The sequence below is a fragment of the Alligator sinensis genome, unplaced genomic scaffold, assembly GCF_000455745.1.
Source record: "Alligator sinensis unplaced genomic scaffold, ASM45574v1 scaffold76_1, whole genome shotgun sequence".
Classification (NCBI taxonomy): domain Eukaryota; kingdom Metazoa; phylum Chordata; order Crocodylia; family Alligatoridae; genus Alligator; species Alligator sinensis.
In genome coordinates this window covers 2,498,335-2,509,496 of record NW_005841865.1, presented here as the reverse complement: position 1 = coordinate 2,509,496, position 11,162 = coordinate 2,498,335, and positions in this window count along the sequence as shown.

Sequence of the window (11,162 nt, the reverse complement as noted above, 5' to 3'; positions counted from 1 at the left end):
CCATATTGAGACCGAGAGGTTTGTTTTTCTCAACTGGATCCCACACACACACGAGAGGTTTCAGTCGTCTCTTTATTGACTTGGCTCAGGATTGCTGACAAGAGGAGCAGCTCATGCTGATTTAGATGAATGGTATGTGTCTAAGACGTCTCCTGATGTCTCCAGCATGGAGGAGAGGAGAATGGATATCTGTGGAGGACGTGGATGCCACAATGGCTGCAACATCCCTGGTAGCAGGTTTTAGGCCCGTGGGCTGCCAGAAGGAACTACTCAGCTGCTGGAGATTTGGTTGGCTCCTGCTTGGCTGCTATAAGGGGTGGCCTTCCTCAGACTCAGGCATGAAGCTGAATTCACAGGTAAAGGCTCTCAGTGCCACGGGAGTGATGGCCATTGCAAAGGACCATCTGTCTCAGCTGAATTTCAATACAGTCCACCATTATCTCATTACGCTTTGTTCTCTTCAAGTGCTGGGTGTGTATAAGGTACTGGAGAAAGAGAAAACTGAAGGCTGAAGTCCCCATCTCAGCCCTGACCCAAGTCCTGGCTTTCCTAAATAGCCCTGCTAGTTTGCTTCCTGCCTAACCTGGAAATAGCCCATTCTCTGTGGAGGTTAAATAGATGTGGCCTTGTTAGACAAACAGGGATGCCAGCAAGGGCTAGCTGTAACGGCAGTTCGTTGTGACAGGGACAACTATGCCCTGATCCAGCCCCCATGACACATTGACATGAAGCCACCAAACAGCCATGAGGTAACAGAGCAACTCATCCTACAAATCTGGGTCAGATGCGTGCCACTGCTGACCCTTTTCCCATTTCCTTCCCCCACAGCTGTCCAGAGTTGGCTTTAGCCATGTTCTCCTTTTAATTACAAGTGGGTGGAAAATGACCTCCAGCTTAGTGACTATTTGGTAAAACACAGAACTATGAAGCCATGAAGCAGAGCAGCAATAACGTGAGTCTTGCTCCCCAGAACTAGCTCAAGAATACCGCCCCTGCAGCTGCAGCCAGGGACAGAAAAAGAAATTGCCACCTCCAGTGACTGACCGTCCGTCACCACCGTAAACACCTCTCTTACTTACAAAGGCTTCCTGCCACAGAAAGAAACCTGTTAAAAGATCCACCTATGCTCTCCCAACCCCCCAGTGCCACTCTTGAGCGGGCACTGGGCATTTCCTTCTTAATGTCTCCACTAGGTGGCAAACCACATCAAGGGCTAGGGTTGGAAATGGGAACCAAAGAGCAGGACTAGTGCACCTTTGTCACTCAAACCCACTTTTTACTTATTCTTTGCATTTTCAAAACTGCTACTGGCTTCTGGGCAAACCCTGTGGGGGTAGGGAGGGCACTGAATTACTGTGTGCGCTAATCCAACTCCTAAAGAAAGGGCAAATAGCCATAAAACAACAGCACCTTCAGTTCATATACACACTCTACACACCCACCTCGAACCCCCTCCCCACCCTGGAAAGCTCTTGCAGACCAAATATTAATGAGAATTTGCATGGCAAAGGTATTACTTCTATTTTCACAGAACACCGCAACACAATGCACTAGGTTAGAGCAGGAAATGAAGAAAAGCAGGCTATTCAAACTGAAGCAAGAGGCAGAACTAAGCTAGGAAAGAAGAACAGCAATTTAGTCAGGAGACATGAGGTAATGATGCAGCTTGTACAGAAAATACAACAGGATCAGCTGTAGCCACAAGAGGCCGGGACCTGGTTTTACATCTCATCAGAAAGACAAAACATATATTAAGATTTTTATAAGCCAGCTTATGCTTAATGAGGTCTGGGTAGAGAGAGAAACTCTACGAGGATCCTCATGTTTGATATTCAAAGGTTCCTGACATCATTTACTAATCAATAACAAAACGGCTCGGCTGGCTGAAGACACAAAACCTTTGTTGTACAAAATTCCTATCTTCTAGCTTATTTGAATGTTTAGGTTATGGTGACAATTATGAATTATTCTTGTCTAGACTCTAGCAAAAAATCACACAGAATTATTACCCAGGATTTGAAATGTCTATTACTATTTTTTGTATCGTGCTTTCTCAATTTGCTGATTTATGGATAGATAGATTGTAATAATAATATTAAACCCCCTGTGTTTTGAGTTACGAAATTTTGCCATGTTTTCGGCTAAGTGAACCCTTTTTCAATTTGGGATATTGATTTTACTTCCCTGATCTAATCTCTCAATCCCTTCTGCCTGGAAACTTTTAAATTTAAGAAGAGACAACTGGATCAATGGTTCAGAAACCTGCTTGTCATGTTGTTTTACTGGCATACAGTTAGTGTTTCTGAAAGATGGTGAACACACAGCACTGAGAAGAAAACATTTTCTTCATAGAAAAAGTGCACTAGGAGCAAGAGCAAGCCCTTGCCTGTCCCACCTACATGCCCCAAACTTGCCCACCAAGGACCACCTGTAGGTGAGAGGGGGTCAGTACTCATTCACTCCTGGGGCTCTCTGCTGAGATAGTGAATACAGAGAGGTCAGCTGGTCCCAGATGGGCCTGAGATTTAGTGTTGTGACTCCCTGACCATCAGAAACTGGACTGAAGCCCTAAATTCTTTTCTCACAAGTCACTTGAACAGCCACCAGATGGTAAATTCCTTCAGTCTCGACTAGTTTGGGTCTGGATTGGAACCAGGGAACTAAAGGTAAAAGCCTCCATGGCCCGGTCCTCCAGACAGCCTGCGTTTCTTAAGTTAAGGTGCAAAAGAGAACCTGAAAGAAACAGAGAAAATGTTCAGCTGTGGCTGGAACTTCCTGCAACCACCCCTAAGCTTTGCAGTGCAAAATGGAATGGATTAGGGCTGAGTGGAAAATGATTTTCCCATCCTGTAAAGAACTAGGAGATTTCAAATTTTTTTCCAATTCTGCATCAGGGCAAAACCAAGAGCTTTTAAAACTTTTCATGACAAAACAGAGGGAGATATCCCCATCCCCACATAGCCCTCAGCTCATGGCTGGGGCATGTGGGAGAGCCCAGGTTCAAATCCCACCTGTGCCATTCTTCTTCAGACAGGGGAGTGAGAAGCGTCTCTGGTTTGGGTCTCAGCCTCTCCCACTGGTGCTGACCCACTTTGTAGAAGCAATGAAATAGTCAGTGGAGAAGAGCTAGGAACCTCATTACCAGGTCAATGTCCACGTCACCGTGCTATAGAGCTAGCCTCTCTTGCATCTAATAGATATGTATTTATTTACACAGCTAGCAGGAACTAGAGATCCACCCAGCCCCAAGTGCTCACTAAGAAAGCAGGGCATGAATGGCAGCCTCCACCATAGCTGGCCTAGTCCCTGCCACCATGGCATAGCCCCTGGCTCTTATGCTTTTCGATGCACCCAGAACAGGCAAGAGTGGGCATTCACCTGGAAAATGGAGGTTCAGATTCCTGGCCTGAGACAGACACAGCAGAGCTTGAACCTGGTCTTCCTGCACACCAGGTGAATGTCCTGACCACCTGCTCTTTCGCTATTGGGATGGGGAGAGGTGGGGGAGCAAGGAGTATGGTCTCTCTTTTGACAAACTGGCATACTCCACTGAGCAAGCGCTTTGACAGAAAATTCTCACCCAGCTCTACACAGGATGTTCGAAACAAGGGATTGGAGCTACTGAGTGTAGTGGTCTCAAAGCAAGGAAAAGTACCAGGGGAAACGTGCTACTTTCATCACAGACCTCATGCATTAGATGTCTTCTCTGTGATACTGTTAACAAAGCTATGGTAAATGGCACTGACTGAAATAATAGCTGCACAAAATGTAAATTAATTGTGTCAGTTTCTTCATTTCTATAGAAACAGCACTGCTTGCCAGAGTCTGACTCAAAGGAGTTCTATTCAGATCCTGGTATCAACTATTTTCTTGCACAACTGACCACAAAAAATAGCCCAAGTGTTTAATGCCATGGAAACTGTACAGCACAACATATGGATTTAATTATGAATGATAAAATCACATGCATGGTACAGAACACATATGGAGCACATACTCCAGTGAGGAAAGGTTGCAAGTCCTTGTAAAGTGAGCCACTACTAGCCCCGTCTTGTGTTGCTGGTGGTACCATGGGAATCAGGACTCGAGCAAGGTGCACGTCACTCTAATGGGGATGGTGAGCTCCCGTCAAACCTCTTGTAGCCTTATATGCATGTGTCTCTGGTGTTCCAAGCTCCCTGTAACAAGCAGCAAGAGAATCCCCGGCCTCTGCAAAGTATGTCCTGGCATGCTGGCTTGTGCTGCTAATTCATTAGAATTCTCCTTCTGCAAGTCAGGATATTTGATTAACGTTTGGAGAAACTTATTGCCCTTGCTAGAGCCAGGAACAACATAGGCAGCAGTAGTGCTGGCTTGTTTTAGAGGCTGCAGGACCTTACTAAAGCTGCCAGTCAACAAGTCCCAGCTCTATTTCCAAGGAGAGTTACCAGCCAGACAGACTTCTACCTTCCAGGCACCTCTAGCGTTATTAAATTGTAAGCTAGCAGTTCTTTTCCATGCCCTCATTGGATCAGTTTGCAGGGACTGAATGACCCAGAACCCCCAGTGCTAGAAGCACAAGCCACTACTGCTTGAACTAAGGACCTGCTCCATTAGCTTGGAGACTGTAGTAGACTCACAAGCCACTGTAAGTGTTCTAGCTACTGAAAGAGTACACAAGGCCATATGCCCTCAGCATGTGTTACAGAGGCATTTTGGCCAAGCCTGCTTTTAATGCCCAGGTCTGTGATGTATCGTGTTTTCCATTCACCACATCCCAGGGAGCTGTGCCAGAATGCCATGGCAGCCGTTTAGTAACTGGTCATGTTATGCATTGTGACAGGAGAAATGGGTACATTTATTGTTAAAGTTTGTACTTTAGTAGCTACCAAAATCTCTTCCTTCTCCAGGAGCTAGCTTACCCAAAGGCCTATGAACTGTGCTTGGGGCATTCAAGACCCCACCACCCCTGCAGTCCAACACACGGAAACAATTAGACAGTCCATAATTTTGGGAAGAACCTCTGTCTGTTTCTCAGCTCACCACCGTCCTCTGGCTCTTCTGAGTTTGTCAGTCCATCTCGCTCAGGACCGACTCCAAAACTTGTTGAGAGTTCACACTGTCCTCAACATGTAGTGGATTGTGGTTATGGTTTTTCTGAGTCAAAAAATGCAGGTGAGATGAGGTTAAGCATCTCTCCAGTCCCCCAGCCTCTCCAGCCCCTGTATGGGTCACCTTTCCTTTGCAGGACTCATTTCTTCATGCACTTCTCCAAACTGGCAGGCCTCTCCCTGAGCAGATGTTGCAGCATGCGATTCAGATTCCCAGAGCCAGATGCAGAGGTGTGTCTCTCTGCATTAAAATGCTGCCTTTTCTGTTGGATTGGGTGAATCCTGTCCTGGCAAGAGGAGCAAGGCTGAGGGTGTGGGTGACTTGGCTTTAGAGCCAGAGCAGGTACAGCTGAGGGATAGCAATATCCTGAGGGATACTAATTTCCTGAGGGATAGCCAGCATGCATTTGTCACGGGTAAGTCTTGCCTGACCAATCTCAACTCCTTCTATGACCAGGTGATGTATCACCTGGACAAGGGAGAAGAGATTGGTGTCATATACCTGGACTTTAAAAAAGCCTTTGATCTGGTGTCCCATGACCTCCTCATGGAAAAATTGGCCAACTGTGACCTAGGCTACACCACAGTCCGATGGCTGGGAAATTGGCTCCGAGGTTGGACCCAGAGAGTAGTGGTCGATGGCAGCGAGTCATTATGGTGCTCTGTAACCAGTAGCGTCCCCCAAGGCTCTGTCCTTGGACTGGTTCTCTTCAACATCTTTATCAATGATGTGGACATTGGTGTCAGAACTGCACTGGCTAAGTTCGCCGATGACACTAAACTTTGGGGCATTGCGTCCACACCTGAGGACAGGCTAGCGATCCAGGTTGACTTGGATAAGCTTAGTAAGTGGGCGAACACAAACATGATGATGTTCAATACTGATAAACGCAAGGTACTCCACCTCGGGGTGGGGGGGGACGGGACCGCAGCATACTAATAGGTTCAGCTTGGTGCACCACTGCAGAAAAAGACTTGGGGGTCATGACTGACCACAAGATGAACATGAGCCACCAATGTGATGTCGCAGCTGGTAAAGCTAACAAAACCCTGGTTTGCATCTATAGATGCTTCTCAAGTAAATCTCAGGATGTCATCCTCCCACTGTACTTGGCCTTGGTGAGGCTGCAACTGGAGTACCGCATCCAGTTCTGGGCTCCGCAATTCAAAAACGATGTGGAGAAGCTTGAGAGAGTCCAGAGGAGAGCCACGCGCATGACCAGAGGGCAAGAGAATAGGCCCTATGAAGAGAGGCTCAGAGCCATGGGACTCTTCAGCCTGGAAAAGCGCAGGCTCAGGGGGGACCTGGTGGCCACCTATAAGTACATAAGGAGTGTGCATCAGGATCTGGGAGAACGTCTGTTCACCAGAGCACCCCAAGGAAAAACAAGGACCAATGGTCATAAACTTCTACAAGACTGTTTTAGGCTGGACATAAGAAAAAATTTCTTTACTGCCCAAGCCCCCAAGACCTGGAATAGACTCCCTCCAGATGTGGTGCAGGCACCTACTCTGGATTTATTCAAGAAACGCTTGGATACTTATCTTGCTGGGGTCCTTTGACCCTATCTGACTTCCTGCCCCTGGGGCAGGGGGCTGGACTTGATGATCTTCGAGGTCTCTTCCAGCCCTAATGCCTATGAAATCTAGGAAACTGACAGGTGTAGACAATGAACCTGGCATAAGGGAACCATTGCATGGAAAGTGCAGACATTCCCCTCTCCTGATACACTAGCATCTCTCAGTCCATCCTTGCTAGACCTCCTGTATTTCCAGGAAGGGAGTTTAGCCTCTATGGATTGGTTATTGCTTGGCCTCTTAGCAGAGACAGCTGGCAGGTTAGTGCCAGAATCAATGAGAACATAGTTGCGCTTCCTAAAGGAGACACTGAATTTTACTTAAAAAAATAAACCATTTCTGGAAAGAAACAACTGAGCAATTATCCCTGAAGACCCCACTGTGATCCTTGGGGGACCCTCTTAGTTAGAGGAAATAGGACCTTGCCTACCAGCATTGCTTACTAGTGTCATTCTTTTATAAGTGCATGTGCAAAGAGGTCACAACAGCCTCTAGTGAATAATTTATTATAGACACCTTGAGACCTAGGACTGCTTAGCACTGCTAGAGCAGCTGGTGTTTCTATGGTGAACTCCTGCTCTTAGCTTGTGCTCCTTTGGAATTGGCATGCAACTCCCATGCTCACCATGCTGTGCCCACTCTTGAAATCTAACTTCCTTTCCTTCAAGCCTTTTGTTCTCCATCCCAATACTGTCTAATGCTCCTTTGGTCAGGAACCACATACATACAGAGCCAGACAACCACAAAACAGCCAGGAGGGGAGATGTGGCATTTTCTTCTTGTGATTCTCTCACCACTCCAAATCTCTCTGGTGAGGAATGTTGGACAGCCATGAAAAACCTGGGCAAGCTATGCTGGTACCTGCTGCTATTCGTACCGAGGCCACTGAGGGGAGAGCTGGAAAAAGTACTAGAGTTGATCTTGGTGCTGGGGATGGAGGAAATGCAGCAGGTGAGCAGATTGAAGAAAACAGGGACAAAAAGAAAATGTCACCATTCCCTTTGGAAGATCCAGATTAATTCAAGCCAGATGCATCCACCTTGTTCTGTGCTGACCTGCCCTGAGCAGGACCCCAAAGCAGAAAGCAGTTGGAAGCTGCTTAGTAACATCACCTCCCCCCCCTTCTGCAGTACTTCCCACCACTCAGACATGTCTGGGACTGCAGAGTTGTGGAGCTCAGCCTGGGTTTTCTCTCTTGGCAGATGAGCATTGGCAGATGGCAGCCCCTTCCCCTTCCACAGAGCAGAGCCCAGAGCAGCAAGCCTGCCTTTTAATGGAGTTTCACCAGACTGAACCTGGCAGTTTGTTTGCCCAATCTTGCCCTCCACCTCACCAACACCTTTATAGATGCTACCAGTTCATAATCCACCCTCTCCACCATATCAAAAACAGCCATGACCACATAGCAGCCAGGGTAAATCCTGGAGCCAGGGGGGAAAAGCTGGATTCCCAGTCTGGTTCCCTCAAAATACCATGAAATCTTATGAGGTTGGAGCAGATTCCTGCATGGATACTTGCTCAGTAAACAGCCCTGATAAAATCTGAAGTATGGGCAGCTGGCTGCATTCTGATTTGTGGTTTTGGCTTCCTCCATCCTTCACTATTTTCTTTAACACTGCAGCTTCCTCTCGCTGCCTGCGCTTAGCTGGGTTCCTAGTGACATCATTTGTTATGGTGATAACAGACTCTTCGTCCTCTTGGGACTCAGATCACATATCAGAGCTCAGAGAGAGAGAGAGCATAGGCAGAGAGAGAGCCACCTACCGGGCTTTATTTCCACTTAGCCACTGCCAAGTGATGAACCAAAAGACTTGGAAGACCATTTGAAGCTCAGTTCACTCTCTTTAGTTACAACAGGGAGGTGATCATGTCAGAAGCAGCATGGATTGGGTTTTGGATCAGCCAGTAACCGCTTGTCCTAGCTCTGAATGCTACAGCTGGCCAGGGCAGGTCAAATCACTGGAGCAGGGGGCCTGGGAGCCAGGCCTAGTATTCTGTTTCTATTGGCGATTTGTCCAACAGGCCCCAGTCATGTGCAGGCATCTCTTGCGCAAGGCATGTCCAAGTATATGTAAAAGAAACAGCATCTGCCACAAGGATCTTAACCAGAAAAGACAGACACAGCATGGAGAAACTAAGCGTTACCTGATCCCAGGAGAAGAGTTGGGGAGTTGATGCACTGAGGGGCAAAGCACCCAATTCTCAAAGTCATCAGACATCAAACTACAACTGGTTTCAGCAGCTGTTTGGTACCCAAACATCTTTGAGGACCTGGGAGCAAGTGATTTAGGAACACCAGACTGGAAGGGACCGCCATGCTCTTTCAGTTGAGTCCCCTGGCACTGCAGGCAGCCATACCACTATCAGGAAGCTGCTCCAGAACCACCCAGCTCTGATGGCTACAAATCTTTTTCTAGTTTTCAGCCTAAATTTATTCACAGCCAGGTCATCCAGCACTGCCCAGGGTCACCCAGAGAGTCTGTAGTGAAGCCTGGATTTGAAACAAGACTTCCTTATTTCCAGTGCAGTGCCCTTAGCACAAAACCAACCTTCTCTTTGTAAGAAAGAAGCACTTCCACTGACTCCCCTTGGGGAAGGCTCTTGCTCTTCAGTGCCTTCCTGAAGCCCTCTACAGCAAACACACAATGATACCCTACCTCACAGGGGCATTGCAAGGATTCACTGATGTTTAGGAATTGTGCCTGACAGTGTCCTTCCCTCATTTGACAGTGGTATATGGTAATCGGGCTTGATTTAGGACATAGCACATGATGTGTATGATAGAGGTTCACAACAAACCCACCAAAGAGCAGGGAAGGACACTTCTGGTGCCAGCGTGGGTGGGAGGACAAATCCATTGTTTGTGCCAATGTGAAGGCACTCACAGGGCATTTCTCTGGTTCCTCAGTTTTTCCAGGCATCTCAAAGGACTCCCTAGTAGCTGCCTGGGGGACACACACCCGGTCCTCTTTTCCACAGCCCACTGGTGCCACCTCTACACGCTCGTCTACCGCACGATCCACCACTACGCCCTCGTGTCCCGCCCAGACACCAAGTGGTGGGACACTTTAGGCGAGGGCGATGCCGATGGACCCGGGTGGCAGAGTTTGTATTCCACCTTGATCCCCCGAGCCACCAGGGACCTAGGCTGGTGGCTCCTTCAAGGAGCCGTTCCAACAGGCATGTATCTGGCATGATTTGAGGCAGCCCCGACTCATGCCCATTCTGTGGGCAGAGGGAGACCCTGGCACACATGGTATTGGAGTGCACCAGGCTGCAGCCCCTACACCTCCTCCTCCAGAACCTGCTGTGAGGTTCTGGCTGCACTTTTCCCCACACCTTTTTATTTATGCACTCCCCATCCGTTGCCCCACTAAGGCCCGGGACCTCCTGGTCAACCTCCTCCTGGCTCTGGCCAAGCTGACAGTCTGGCTAACCAGGTGGGAGGCTCTGGCCGGGAGGGTTCCCGGGGACATTGGGGCATTCTTCCTTGGTCTCCTCCGGTTGTGAATCCGAGTGGAGCATCGCTGGGCAGTAGCTGCCAGCACTCTAGCTGAGTTTGAGTGTCGGTGTGCGCTGTCCGGTGTGCTCTGCTCAGTGCACCCCAGGGAGCACTTGTCTTGGCCCTATGACCTTCACGTGCACACCCTGTTTTTCATTCTTTGTCCCCTGTATTTATTTGATTTTAACAAGGCTCCACACTGCCCTACAGTGGTGGCACACACAATTTTAGTGGGCTAGGCCCACGGCCTGTTGTAATCAATAGGTCAAAGGACTCCCTAGCTCTGGTCGAAATCCTGAGGCCTTCTCCAGTTTGCTAACTGATAAATCCACTTCTGAAGTTACTGATTGCAGGTAGCAGAGAGGGCACTGCTGAGATTAAATGTCCATTAAAGCACCTGTAACTGGATTTCTGATTGAAAACGGAAGCATGGCCATCAATCAGCCTCCCCTAATAAACAACAGGCTGGGATAATTAATTAACTGGCTGCACCTGAGCTAAGGGTGGACAAATATTTTGGTGGCTCTCAAAGAGGATCTGATATGGGCTGCTCTTTATGCTGCTCAGTGCCTCCAGTAGTGGTGTGGATGCTAGAGGTGCATGGTTAATCATCTAGAGCTTGCAAGTTCAAGGCCATAGCAGATTCCAATAAATACTTTGTTGTAAGGACAAAAGCAGCAACCTCAGTGTGGATCCTGCTTAGTGTCAGGTTTTTAAAGAGCCAGGAACCTTGCAGCATCCAGGAAGGTTTTGTGGCTTTACCAGAACTGTTCTTTCCATGCACCCATCAGTCTGCAAGCTGAGAACAAGGTAAAGCTCTCTTATTGCAGACTGCTGCTCCAGACTGTTGACAGAGTAGCAATCTCACAGGAACATGGATGTAGCTCCTTGCCAAGAGACAGAATAACAGAAATGTATATGGCTAAAGTCTCTGGTGGACGCTGTGGTCAGAATTCTATGTTCTTTGTGTGCATCTACATAGCTTACCTTTA